This window comes from Cervus elaphus, chromosome 30 (genome assembly GCF_910594005.1).
Source record: "Cervus elaphus chromosome 30, mCerEla1.1, whole genome shotgun sequence".
In the NCBI taxonomy this organism is placed as follows: Eukaryota; Metazoa; Chordata; class Mammalia; order Artiodactyla; family Cervidae; genus Cervus; species Cervus elaphus.
The window spans coordinates 62,353,331-62,368,307 of NC_057844.1; the positions used below are offsets into that span (position 1 = coordinate 62,353,331).

The 14,977-nt window shown below is 36.7% G+C and overlaps 1 long non-coding RNA gene across 1 annotated transcript; it reads left to right on the plus strand.

The window, feature by feature from the left end:
• The first annotated feature begins 7,858 nt into the window (after positions 1-7,858).
• LOC122686500 lies at positions 7,859-14,478 on the plus strand. Its single transcript, XR_006338796.1, has 3 exons — positions 7,859-7,879; positions 9,910-9,913; positions 14,273-14,478. It is a non-coding gene; the product is annotated as an uncharacterized LOC122686500 (long non-coding RNA).
• The last annotated feature ends 499 nt before the right edge of the window (positions 14,479-14,977 follow it).

A 14,977-nucleotide genomic window follows, 5' to 3' on the forward strand; every position in this document is an offset into this window, starting at 1 on the left:
TTGGCAGGTGGGTTCTTTGCCACTAGTGCCACCTGGGAAGCCCCATTACCTCCATATACTGTGTCAAAGAGGAGAAGCAAAGTGGGTCTGTAGGAGCTAGTTATTCTCATGATACATCTGTTATTAGCAAGCAAAAGTTTTCCAACCAAAGACTACCTATTCCCTGAAGATTTCCTTCTATGCTGTATTGGCCAAAACTCGGTCACATGGCCAGCCCTGGTATAAAGGAAATAGAAAACGTGTGTATCTAGTGCTTACCTGGCATAGCAGAGCGGGTTTGCTATAACTGGCCAAGTTTAATCAGGATATATCACTGTGACCAGGGACTCAGTGGTCTTAAAGAAGATTAGGGTTTTGTTGGCAAGGAAGAAGAGAGGGCAGCTAATAAACACAAGTTTTTTCAGAGGAAACTTATGGTTTTCTATGCTAAATATCTGTAATACATTTATTTTTCTATGGTCCTTTGAAACCAATATAAGACATAAATAAAAGTATGCCTAAGCCAAATTTTAAGGATGAGTAAAGTTTGAGTAAACTCTGGGAGTTGGTGATGGACAGGGAGGCCTGGCGTGCTGCGATTCATGGGGTCGCAAAGAGTCAGACCCGACTGAGAGACTGAACTGAACTGAACCGAACTGAAAGTTGATCTAGTGTGATAGACTTTGATGGGAATGTTCTCCCATATCACTCCATTATGTTCTTTCACAATTTTTATTTCTCTGAGATGAGAGAGATGCTGCATAATAACATTTCAATCGAGAAAGGAGAATGATATCTATTTGTACCTTCAATATGGCAGTTGGTAGGTTAGTAAATTTTACATGTTTCATATTTAATTCTCAAAATAATAACTGAGATGTCTATGAGTATACATATTTGCATACCAATAGATACTCAGAAATGTTAAGTAATTCACCCATATGCAATATTTTGTCAGTTAAAAAACACTAACAAAATTAGAAGAGCTTTGATATATGAATTTTTCTCACATCATTTGAGGAATAGGTTCATTCTGCAGTGACAGATTTAATATTAATATGCATCCTTTTTAGGTCACACTTTTAATGATGGCTGCTGAACGAATTAAGATATGATATGGGCATTGGTGCATAAATGTACAGAATATGCTCATTTGTTTATCCAAGCAATAAAAATGACTTTTGAGCATATAGCAGAATGTGCCAGAAACCCAAAATATTTTTAATAGTTTTTTAAAATTTATTTTTGAATTGGAGTAAAATTGCTTTACAATGTTGTGATGGTTTCTGCTATATAACAACGCAAATCAGTCATAATTGTATATATATATATGTATATGTACATGTATATATATATATATATATATCACCTCTCTCTTGAGCTACCTCTCCTCCCCCATCCTACCCCTTTAGATCATCACAGAGCACCTGGCTGGGCTCCCCGTGTTACATATGAGCTTCTCACCAGCTATCTATTTTACACATGGTAATGCAGCAGTGTATATATGTCTATGCTACTTTCTCCATTTGTCTCACTCGCTCCTCCCCCACTGTGTCCACAAGTCCATCCTCTATACCTGCATCCCCATTCCTCCCTTGCAAATAGGTTCATCAGTACCATTTTTCTAGATTCCATATAAATGCGTTAATGTAAAATATTTGTTTTTCTCTTTCTGACTTACTTCACTCTGAATATCAGACTCTAGGTTCATCCACCTCACTAGAATTGACTCAAATTTGTTCTTTTTTTTATGTCTGAGTGACTGTATTTATGTACCATATTTTCTTTATCCATTCGTCTACCAATTGCTATCTAGGCTGCTTCTATGTCCTAGCTAATGTAAATGGTGATGCTATGAACACTGAAATATTAAAAATTATAAAAATATATATGACAAAATTTATTTTCCGAAAAAGTCCTCAGGTTAGCCAGGTAAACAGATAAAGCCATGGGCACTGCTATATTTTCTATTAATATCATGAAGGAGATATTCCCATGGGTTGACAGACGAACACATCTATGCTTGCCATTGTTTTAATCTAATCCCTAATAAAAGTTAGAAAGGTGATACTTCTAGAAGTCTCTCCAAAGTACATGAAACCTAAAATGCCCTTCAGAAGAGGAATGTCTTCAGGATTCTCTCTTATCAGTCTTTCCTGATTTTCTTCCTGGATTATATGAGCTATATTCTAGGGTGGTGAGGACTGTTCACATGAGGGACACATGTTGGTAGTTCTGGATTCATATTTGCAACTCCATGGCCTGTCAGATAAAACCTTCCCCACTAGTTGTAGTTTCATTAGTAAGATCTTGGAGAATGACTCAAATGTCCTGGTTTGGGTCATGTTTATCTTCTTACTGAGGGAAGTGGGTTTGTACTTTTTTTAACAGAATTTAAGAAATGGAAGAAATAAAACCACATGAACACACACAGATGCACACATACAATATGCTCACATCTGCGTAAGACATACACATCTGGCTCTATATTAATAGAAGTTACCAGAGCTTTCATACAGTCACCTTATCTTCTCTGACTGGATTTTTAGCTTTTCCATTTTGCATTCTGTAATGTGGGTAGAATAAAGACTGTATGTGATTTAGTAATTGTTGTTTTTAATGAAATGTGCCTTTCAGGAGTGCTGTTCTTAATGCTTTCTTGAACTAACCTTCCCTTTTATCCTGTCTTCTGTACAGTCTCTTGTACTTCAATACAAAAGGGAATTCCTTTCTTCCTACTCTTTTATTATTGATTAGGGCATGCTCAAAGACCTTACTTTATCCTGATATCCCTACATTAAAAAAGGTACCACATATAACTGTGTAAGTTAGACAGGGCCCAATTACAGGAGGTGCTATTCACCTAGTCTATGAGATAACTAGTGTCCTCAGGAGCTCAAATATTCTCAAAACATTGTCCATTGTTACTGAAAATGCATATATTCAATACTATAAGAATAAATTAACTCCTAATGTTGGATATGTAAGCTTTCCCATGAAACTCAAATGGTCACTTCACTTATTGCCCAATATTGGATCTCTGAGTCTTACAACATGTCCAAGTTTAAGGTTCTTCCACCCAAGTTCTTGGGTCACATCTGTTAACAGACACAAACTTTGCAAAAATTAGCATTAGAAGTATGAAGACATAAAAATATCATCCTGATCTTTCATTATTTTCCTATAGGATCAAAGAACAACTATTACTATTAGGAAATTCTACCAAGACTGTGTTCATATTTTTTATATGTCTATACATTCAATGAAGCCCAAGTGATTCAAACCTATGCAATATTTTTGTTTTGATTTGTTTTTTATTATTAGCAGCCTCAACACTTTTCACTGATACTCTAAAGGCAATAAATAACTCAAAGAGTATATCCATTCCTAATATTGGTTCTCTTTGTTACAATTATTTTCCTACTTGGAAATTAATTCAAATTCTAAATATTAGTGTGTAGCGAAGATGTGTATTATTTATTCACAAAAGTTCTATATTTGGACTTCAAACAAAATTATATATAAAAGTTTATGATGTAAAAATCTGATATTTCCTTAACTCTTATTTTAAGAATCTAGCCTGTTCAAAATGTCAAATGTTGACAAGGTCAACAGATATATGCAAAGGTATTTAGCATCATTAATCATCTGTTGTTCTTTAGTAGCTAAGTTGTGTCTGACTCTTTGGAAATGCAAATAAATCACAATGAGATATCACCTCACATGGAGGTTCCAAAAGAAATTAAGCATAGAATTGTCAGATGATCCAGCAATCCCAGTTCTGGGTATAACTGAAGAAAATCAAAGAGATAGTTATACTCCCATGCTCACTGCAGCATTATGTGCATTAGTCAAGGTGTGGAAATAACCTAAGTGTCTGTCTACAGATTTAAAAAACTATAGTACATATATACAATGGAATATTATTTTCAAACTTTAAAAGAAGGAAATCTTGTCATTTTCAACAATATAGATTAACCCAGTGGGCATGATGCCAGACAGAGAAAAACAAATACTGCATGGTATCACTTATATGTGAAATCTTAAAACAAAGAAGTACACATGTAAGGTGATGGAGGTGTTAATTGACTAGATAGAGATAGTCCTTTCACAGGCTTTGTGCATTTCAAATCATCACACTGTAAACTTGAAATGTTACAATTTCATTTGTCTATTATACCTCAAGAAAGCTGAAAGAATGAGGAAATTGAAAAAAAAATGCATGGTAGTAAATTTTAGAGAATTTTTATGTCTAAAATATTTTTACTCTACTGTAATATTCAATCAATAGTTTATAAGCATATTATGGGGTGGATCAAGGGAGGCTAAGCATGCATGATCAACTATTGTGTTAAGAAGGGGTTTTACTTGTTCATGGGGTATCAGGAAATGATGGAGACCTCTGAATTCCTCCTAATTGCAGAGTGCTTGGAGCAAGACTTCTAGAACCTTTAGGGTCCGGAGCACTGAAGCGTTCCCTGTTGACCTTAATTCAATCGTCACCCTCTTGTTTCAGTTTCTTCTCTTTAATAATTTGCAAAAAATATTATCTACCTCATACAATCATGATGGTTATGAGATAAGATTCCACAAAGACGGCATAGTTGCACATTGTAAGGTATACCGGTTAAGAACTGGGGCTTTGTGGAATCAGGATATTTGGATCCGACTCAGCTGTATCATTTGATGATATGAAGTTTGGCAAGTTATATAATCTCTCTAAGCCTCAATTATTCACCTATGAAATGAGGATAATAGTAGTTCATTCGTAGAATTGTTGTGAGGTTTGCACATGAAATAGAATTATTTATAAAGTATTTAGGATAGTGCTGGGTACAGAGTTAAAATACAACAATATTTAATACTAGTATTTATGAAACATGGTCTAATCAGAGATTGATAAAAGTAAGTCAAAAGCATGAAGTTTAAAAAATTCTCACCAATCTATTTGCTAATATTTTGAGTCCATCACCGTAACTTAGCTAGGTAATATTCAGTAATATTTTTAAATGGTGACCTTAATCAAAAACTTTGTGGGGGCTTCCCTGGTGGTTGAGTGGTAAAGAATCTGCCTGCCAATGCAGGAGACACAAGTTTGATCCTTGTGTCTTTGATCTGGGAGGATCCCATATGCTGCAGAGCAACAATGCCCACATGAGTCACATGAGCCACAACTACTGAGTCTGTGCTCTAGAACCTGGGAACCACAACTACCGGGTCAGTACCTAGAGCCCTGCTCCACAACAAGAGAAGCCACCCCAATGAGAAGGCCATGTACTGCAACTAGAGAGTAGTCCCTGCCCGCCACAACTAGAGAAAAAAGCCCACACAGCAACGAAGACACAGCGCTGCCAAAATAATTAAATAAACATTAAAACACCTGTTGTGAAAATATGTGTTAGTATTTGGTGTGGAATCAGATTAAGTGAACACTGTTTCAAATGTTTGAACTAAATGTGTACAACTACATTGGACATATAGTTCCAGCAAACTGCAGAATTCCATGACTAGCATCACAGAAAAACCATGAAACTGTTTTTTTAACTGCCCGTCATTATGGAGCTCTTTCTTGAGGAAATTGAAGCCTGACAACCTTGCTGCCATCTGGAAACATCTAACATCTGTGACTGTAAACATTGAAACACAGCTGTTGCAGTTCTGAGTAAGCACTCCAATTTATTTATTTTTGACTTAAAAATGTCTTCAGTTTTCATCAAACATCACAGTTGTTAAGCCATGTTCTTGCAGCAGGAGGAAAAACAATTAAGAGAAATCACTATATCAACCATTTAAGAGCAGTACTCTTTCTTGTATGTTATTTAAAGGAGATATAATCCCACTTCAATTAAAAAATGTATTTTGTGGGTGTGCCTGGTTTTTGGAAACCAAAGAATTTAAAGTTACAGAGATGTTAGAGGTCCTTGAGTGCATTTTACAGTTAGAATGCTATAGTTTTTCAGTGAGGCAAGTAGGGCTTCTCAGGTCACACAAGCAGGTAAGAACAGAAGCACATTTTTATTCTGTTGTTTTTGCAGATGTTTTGGTATTTCATATTAATTTTAACAAGAACACTTTTTACTAAAAACTTAGAGTACATATTATATATTACTGATCTTTAATGTATATGATTCTAAAAATGATTCAATATAAAATACTTAATAAGTTAGCATATATTATACACACGGGTAGTATCGTGCATATGTGCTCAGTCGCTCCAGTACAGTCTGACTCTCTGTGAAGCTGTGGACTGCAGCCCGCCAGGCTCCTCTGTCCATGGGATTCTCCAGGCAAGAATACTGGAGTGGGTTGCCATGCCCTCCTCCAGGGGATCTTCCCAAGCCGGAGATCAAACCTGGCTTTGATCCCACAGATCAAAGAGGAGGAGGAGGAGGGGGAGGAGGAAAAGTTGTGTCCTTCGTGTTTCAGACCTCTCCTGAATTGGCAGGAGGGTTCTTTTCCACTAGTGCCACCTGGTAGGCTTGCACATGTAGTATTGTGCAGTTCAGTTCAGTCGCTCAGTCGTGTCCGACTCCTTGCAGCCCCATTGTTGCAGTATGCCAGGCCTTCCTGTCCATCTCCAACTCCTGGAGCTTGCTCAAACTCATGTCCATCGAGCCAATGATGCCATCCAACCATCTCTTCCTCTATCGTCCCCTTCTCCTCCTGCCCTCAATCTTTCCCAGCATCAAGGTCTTTTCCAATGAATCAGTTCTTCACATCAGGTGGCCAAAGAGTTTTAGCTTCAACATCAGTCCTTCCAATGAATATTCAGGACTGATTTCCTTTAGGATTCACTGACTGGATCTCCTTGAGTCCAAGGGACTCTCAAGAGTCTTCTCCAACACCACAGTTAAAAAGCATCGATTCTTCGGCGCTCAGCTTTCTTTATGGTCCAACTCTCACATCCATACATGACTACTAGAAAAACTATAGCTTTCACTAGACAGACCTTTGTTGGCAAAGTAATGTCTCTGCTTTTTAAAATGCTGTCTAGGATGGTCATAGCTTTTCTTCCAAGGAGCAAGCATCTTTTAATTTCATGGTAGTATTTTAAATAACACTAAAACTTGAATCACTTTCCCAATTCTAAATCATAGTTCTAATTCAGTTTCTGCTACCTTAGCTCCCTTAATTGCTACCTGCCCATCAGCAGCCAGGGAGACCTACAGAAGAGTCCTATAACTTTAGTACTTCAAGTAAGCTAACTGGATGTAACTCCCCACACTCCAGTCAAACTCCCCGAAGATCAGTACTTTCTGACCTCTTATATTATGTATTCCTTCTGTATTTAAATCCAGCACCTTCTGACTGGTTCCATCTTTCTACCTACTTAGCCTCATCCTCGTAGGCAGCTCACTCCAGGCTTTGCTGTCTGAAGGCGCGTCCCGCCACAGCCTGGAACATCCTAGGACACTACCATCTGTCTGGAAGGGAAGGATGGGCAGTTTCCTATAACCTGAAGAACATGGGATCTTTTGGTAGTTTCTGTGTTCAGAACACAGTTGAAATAGTGACACCAATACTTGACCTGACAGTAAAGACAGGTTCTGGTCATCAACTTCATTGATTAAGGTGTGCAGATTTTACAGATTGCGGTTTAAGCCTCAGTCTTAACCTTTGAGTTTCCTGAGAAGCCAAGTTCAAAGCCAGGAAGTTCTATCCAATGGTGCAAGAGTGCCTCCAAGCGGCAGAAAATTAAGGTACCTTGAGTAAAACTGGGAACTAAAGGGCATGCCGGGGCTTCTCTGGTGGTTCAGCTGGTAAAGAGTCTGCCTGCAATATAGGAGACCTCGGTTCGATCCCTGGGTCTGGAAGATGCCCTGGAGAAGGAAATGGCAACCCACTCCAGTATTCTTACCTTGAGAATCCCGTGGACAGAGGTGGGCTATAGTCCATGGGGGTCCCAAACAGTTGGACATGACTTAGCGATTAAACCACCAACCAAAGGGTGTGCCAAGATCACCTGCATGTCCTTAGAATATTGCCAGCAGTTCTTGCCACAACTAATATAAGAGAAATTCACAAGTGATTAAGTAATAGTTCCCCTTTGGATACAACCTTTCTCACATTTTTAACTCTATGCTTTCTCTAGAATAAAAAATGAGAATAATATGCTTTGCATAGCTAGTTTCAATCTTCATCTATAGGATTTGGGAAATAAACTTTTCCTCAACTCAAGAATAATTATAAGAATTAAATGAATTAAGGCACTTATACAAGGGTCTAATCCCAGGGACGGTGGAGCCTGGTGGGCTGCCATCTGTGGGGTCACACAGAGTCAGACACAACTGAAGCGACTTAGCAGCAGCAGCAGCAGCAGCGGCAGTATATATATCTTATGAAATTTAAAATATATAGCTTATGTAGCATAAAATATGCTGGATATATATATACTAAGTAGCACAATATATAGTATATAAAACATGTCTAAGTATATAATATATAATGTTATAGAAAATGTTTAATACATGATATGCAGCATTTGCAATGTAGAGTATAAATCAAAATAGAACTATCATATGACATAGCAATTCCACTTCTGGGTACCTATCCAAAGGAGAGAAAATTAGCATCTTGAAGACATATTTGCACTCCCATGTTCATTTCAGCATTATTCACAAGAGTCAAGAGGTTTAGTTTCCCTGGTAGCTCAGCGGTAAAGAACCCCCATCTGTGACAAGAGTCAAGACATTTAGAACCAAACTGAATGTCTGGCAATGGATGAATGGATAAAGAAAATGTACCACACTGAAACATTTTTCAATATTAAAAAAAACCTAAATTCTGCCACAGACAATGACACTCAGGCTACTCTCTTGCTCAGTAACCATCGTTGGTTCCCTGTTGCTTACCAAATTAATTACAATTGATACATTTTGGTATTCAAGGCTGGATACAATATGTCCTCAAATCTTTCCTTCCAATGTTCTCTATCAGAGTCCCCCTAAGTTGTAGTATTCTGTCGCTCAGTCATGTCCGGCTCTTTGGAATCCCATGAACTATAGCCCACCAGGCTTCTCTGTCATGGGATTTCCCAGGCAAGAATACTGGAGTGGGTTGCCATGTTTCAGCTAAACTATGATGTATATCAACTATGCTTCATAAACACTCTGGATTTTCCTATTTTTGAGTCCTTTTGTTCTGTTCTCTCTTTCCGTTGGAATTTCTCTTGTAATCACTCACTGCTGATAGAAAAATGTCATGCAGACAGTACCACCAACTTCCTTGTAACTGTCACTTAAATGATTTTCACCGAGATCTTTCCCTGCACCACTTAGCTGAATCCTACCACATCTCCTTACCATGGACTGGGCTTCCCAGGTGGCATTAGTGGTAAAGAACCTGCCTGCCAATGCAGGAGATGTGGGTTTGATCTCTGGACCAGGAATATTCCCTGGAGTAGGAAATGGCAACTCATCCTATAATTTTTCCTGGAAAATTCCATGGACAGAAGAGCCTGATGGGCCACAGTCTACAGGGTGGCAAAGTGTCAGACATGACTGAGCATGCATGAACCACATATTCAGGACTTAATTACTACTGCCTCTCACCTGATAATTTCATCAAGAGAACATGCTCATATATTTATTTTGTTTTTGTGTATACTTTTTATTAACAAAACTTGCTGTTTTGCTTAATCACTAAGTCATTTCTGACTCTTTTTCCAACCCCATGGACTGTAGCCTTTCAGGCTCCTCTGCACATGGGATTTCCCAGGCAATAATACTGGAGTGGCCTGCCATGTCCTTCTCCAGGGAATTTTTCTGACCCAGGAATGAAACCTGTGTCTCCTGCATTGGCAGATGGGGGTTCTTTACCACTGAGCTACCAGGGAAGTCCAATTAACAAAATTAGGCTCTTCCTATATAAAATTTGGTAGCCCACTATAGTCATTGCCCAAAAACTAAATCTACTTTTAATGGCTTACAGATAGGTCTTTATTCCATTTTGAGCTTATTTTTCTGTATATGGTATTAGAGGCTGTTCTAATTACATTCTTTGACATGTAGCTCTCCAGCTTTCTCAATACCACTTGCTGAAGAGATTGCTTTTTCTCCCTTATATATTCTTGCCTCCTTTGTTGAGGAATAATTGGCCATGGGTGTGTGGGTTTATTTCTGGGCTCTCTCTTCTCTTTCAGTGATCCATATATCTGTTTTTGTGCCAATACCATGTTGTTTTGATTACTATAGTTTTGTAGCATTGTCTAAAGTCTGACAGGGTTTTGCCTTCAGCTTTGTTCTTTTTCCTCAGGATTGCCTTGGCAATTCTGGATTTTTTATCATTTCATACAATTTTAGGACATTTGTTCTAAGATTATTTGTCATGGGTAATTTCCCATCACTTCACGGGAAATAGATGGGGAAACAGTGGAAAGAGTGGCTGACTTAATTTTTCGGGGCTACAAAATCACTGCAGATGGTGAATGAGGCCATGAAATTAAAAGACACTTACTCTTTGGAAGGAAAGTTATGACCAACCTAGATAGCATATTAAAAAGCAGAGATATTACTTTGCCAACAAAGGTCCATCTAGTCAAGGCTATGGTTTTTCCAGTAGTCATGTATGGATGTGAGAGTTGGACTATAAAGAAAGCTGAGTGCTGAAGAGTTGATGCTTTTGAACTGTGGTGTTGGAGAAAACTCTTGAGAATCCCTTAGACTGCAAGGAGATCCAACCAGTCCATCCTAAAGGAGGTCAGTCCTGGGTGTTCATTGGAAGGACTGATGCTGAAGCTGAAACTCCAATACTTTGGCCACCTCATGCGAAGAGTTGACTCATTGGAAAAGACCCGGATGTTGGGGGGGTTGGGGGTAGGAGGAGAAGGGGACGACAGAGGATGAGATGTCTGGATGGCATCACCGACTTGATGGACATGAGTTTGGGTGAACTCCGGAAGTTAGTGATGGACAGGGAGGCCTGGCGTGCTGCGATTCATGGGGTCGCAAAGAGTCGGATACGACTGAGCAACGGAACTGAACTAAACTGAACTGAATTTGACAGAGATTGTATTAAATCTGCAGATTGATTTGGGTAGTAGCTTATATATGTTTTTAATCAGGGTAACCTATATTATTTAATAAAATTTATGATAATCTGAAACTAATTTGTACATGTATTTATTCACATGTAGGCTTTCACACATTATTAATTTAATAAATGGAGAATCTGCCCATTATGCTGTTATTGTAAACAGTGTTTGATAAGGAGAGTTTAAGTCTATCTAGAAAGAAGAAATATTGGGGAAACTCTCAGAGATATAAGACTTTGAAACTGCTCTCAAAGATGAGTAAATTTTTCATGTAAATAATAATTATATATTTAAAAATAATATTGGTGTTAGCACTGACCTTACATATACAGACCATTATACAATGCTTCTTCAATATTTTCTATGTATTTCTTAACCACTTCTCTATAAATATTTTTAAGAATGTTTCTATAAGTTCTCAGTAAATTTGCAAATATGAAATCCACTTTAGGTGCATAATCCTATTATAATAAAGTGATCCAATATCACCACAAATTTATTTTTTTCCTTTTAAACCTGTCTGGCTATTTAAAAAAAAAATGTTTACCTTCCATCTATAATCTAAACTTTTTAATATGTTCTTAAATGTTAATATTAAAAGAATAGAGGGTACATAGATTCTGAATTAAAAATTGAATCTCTGAACTCATTCTCAAATTGAGAAGCAGTAATTCTCTTATATCATTTCATGTCTTTTTCTATTCTTATTGGTCTGAGTTTTTATCTGTAGCTTTGATGATCAGTAAAAGTCGCAGCTACTTTTTTCCCTTACTTTGTGATTACTTCAGACGAACTGAAGTTCTAAGTGAATAATCAGTTTTCTTCTCATCCACTCTATTCCCCCCATACTTCTACAGTTTCTTCAATGTCTGAGATGAGGGGTCAATATCATTTCTAAATCTAAAGTCATTCATTCTATTCCACAAAGCAAGGCTTCTTTTTATCTTGTCTATGGCCATTAGTCTTCTCAGTATCAAGTTAAAGAAACAGGAAGATAATGTTCATGCTTCTATCACATTTTTATTCATTTTGAATCTGTCACACAAGCCCTTTTATATTCTTATCATAGCCTTTGATTCTCAGTGTTTTCCATCACTGTGTTCAGATTTTTTAAAATCTGAACAAATTGCTCACCATGAATCTTGACTAACATCTTTCATATTAAAGTTTTTTTGAGGTAATATATATAGGATTGCACATGCTGAGTGATATGTATGAATTATTTTCTGCAGCAGACACAGGCACACATGCACACACCAGTTTTAGTTTTTGTTCATCTATAGTCCATTGATTAAACCAAAAGGAAATGTAAGAGATTAGAAAACTGAAGAACATCAACCTTATTCTTCCAAAAGTAGCATTTCTAAGACATCAATTTCTGGCTTTGTAGCCTTATATTTAATGTTTTCAAGGTAAGAAATGTTTTAAAGAGCAAAATAATTGTCAAGAGAAAGAATAAATATTAGAGCTTATGCATCAGAAAGAATGGTTTATATTGTAAAAAAATGATTTAGATATTAACCAAAATATTATTTTATTTTTCATGTCCCTGATCATTCTTGACATTTTCCTTAATGTGTTCTTTTCATTGATTTTGAAAATATTTTTCTCCCTATTCTTTCTATTTTCTCTTAAAACTAAATATGTCTTGAAATTCACTTTCAGGACTAGTAATAGCCAGTGAAAATATGTAGTTTCTGAAAGCAGATGTGAAATAATAAAATTATATGTTTTGCATTTATGTTGAATTTGAACGTGTAAGCAAATCAGCAAGTGGAATCATGTACTAATCTCATTTCTTTCTCTGTACAAGTCTATTATTACCATCAAAATGTAACATAATCACAATAAAGATCAGTAACATTTCACATAAACTTTTATGACCTTTTTGTCACCTAGTTACATGACCAAAGTTTCCCAAACCACAAATACTTTCCTCATCTGCTACTTTCTTGGCCGCTGGGAATTTTCAGGAGCTTTCTTTCTTGCTTGTAAGAACAAGTTTATATCCTGCCTCGTGGCTGCTTTTGCTCTTCTAATGTCCCTCTGCTGATTGCTGGCTTCTCCAGTTGGTATTCTTCAAGTCTTCTATCACTATTAGCGTTTTGGAATACATATTGTTGCGGGTCTTCCAGAGTTGTAACATTATCAATGTGACAAAAACACTGCTTTCTCTCCAACTGTCATAGCTGACAGAGAACTTCACTCTTTTTGTCAGATATGAGAAGATACCTTTTCTCCCTACAGTCTTTTGTCATTTTTGCACACCTTTGGAGTGGCACCATTTGTGTGCCAAGAGTTGCAATTGCCTAGGGAAGTAGCTGGTTTTTTTTGTTGTTTGTTTGTTTTCATTTTACTATAACTAATCAGCCAAAGACCTCAAATAACATCTCACGGGTCTACCTAAATGATAACACCATCGACTCCCATCCTGTGTTGCCTCCAGCTTGTTTCTTACATGCAAGTCACAATCACAATGTTTGTCTACTAGTCAAAAATTAAGAGAAATAAACAAATTAAGAACACAAATATATATATACTTCATATGTATCATCTCATACAAAAGACGCCAAAGGAAGAATAGATTTGCTCATAACAAATTAACATCTAGAAATCATAAATGGTATGCCATAAAGAAAAATTTAAAAGACACATAGGTGAATTGGAAAAAATTGCTATGTGAAGGCAAAAAATGTCATTCAATATATGAAAATGTCTTACAGTTTACTAGAAACTGTGCAAATAATATCCCCAGTGTGTGGGGGGGAATGGGCTTGAACAAGACTAGGTAACTAATAGAAGTACTGGAAACTCCAAAGTTTTATATTCAACATATTTTTAATATCACTAAATTCAAGTTAAGGCAATGAAATATCAAGTTTTCTAATGTCAAATGGCTGAATTTTTAAAACAACACTATTTCTTGACTTTGGACATTGTCAGATTTATATAGTTAAAATATTAAATATAATTTGAATTTGTTAAAATATCTATTAAATAATACATAGAATTAAATAAATATAGAGAATATAATAACCTTTCCTCTTTTATGTTTTTTAAAAATAGATATAATGAACATATACTCAGTAATCAGAGAATTAATGTAAGAAACAACATATATAATTAATTTTAAAACATATTTGTTAATCCTGAAAATTAAGTATTCAAGAAAATATTAGATATTCTAGTTATTCCTGAGTTTAGATAGTAGCGTGGAAATATCTGATGTGTGTATTTTTTTTTAATAACTAACTATGGTAGCTTATGGTGAACAATGTCAGATTCATGATCACTGAAGAAGATTTAGCTTTGGGACCAGGGACCAAGCTTGGTCACTCAAGAGGTTTTGTGTAACAGAGTTTTATTAAAGTAAGAAAAGGGGCAGACAAAGCTTCTGACATAGACATCAGAAGGAGGATGGAGAATGCCCCCCTTCCTGGTGTTAGCAAGGGAGTTATATACTTTTTTAAATTGGTTATTACAATTAATCAAAAGAATGTCTCAAGGTTGTAAAAATTTTACCAGACTCACTCCCACAATTCATATTTTAGGATAAAAGGATTAGAACTTAACAATAGAAAGGTCCTATCATCCTAAAGGATGTTTTGTTCATTAGAAGGACTGATGCTGAAGCTGAAACTCCAATACTTTGGCCACCTGATGAGAAGGACTGACTCATTTGAAAAGACCCTGATGCTGGGAAAGATTGAGGGCAGGAGGAGAAGGGGACAACAGAGGATGAGATGGTTGTATGGCATTACTGACTCAATGGACATGAGTTTGGGTAAACTCCAGGAGTTGGTGATGGACAGGGAGGCCTGGCATGCTGCGATTCATGGGGTTCCAAAGAGTTGGACACGACTGAGTGACTGAACTGAACTGAAGAAGTTCTTACTGGCTTACAGGCTGCACCTTCTTGCTGTGTCCTTACATGGCTGAGAAACAGAAAGAGAGAAAAAGAGAGAG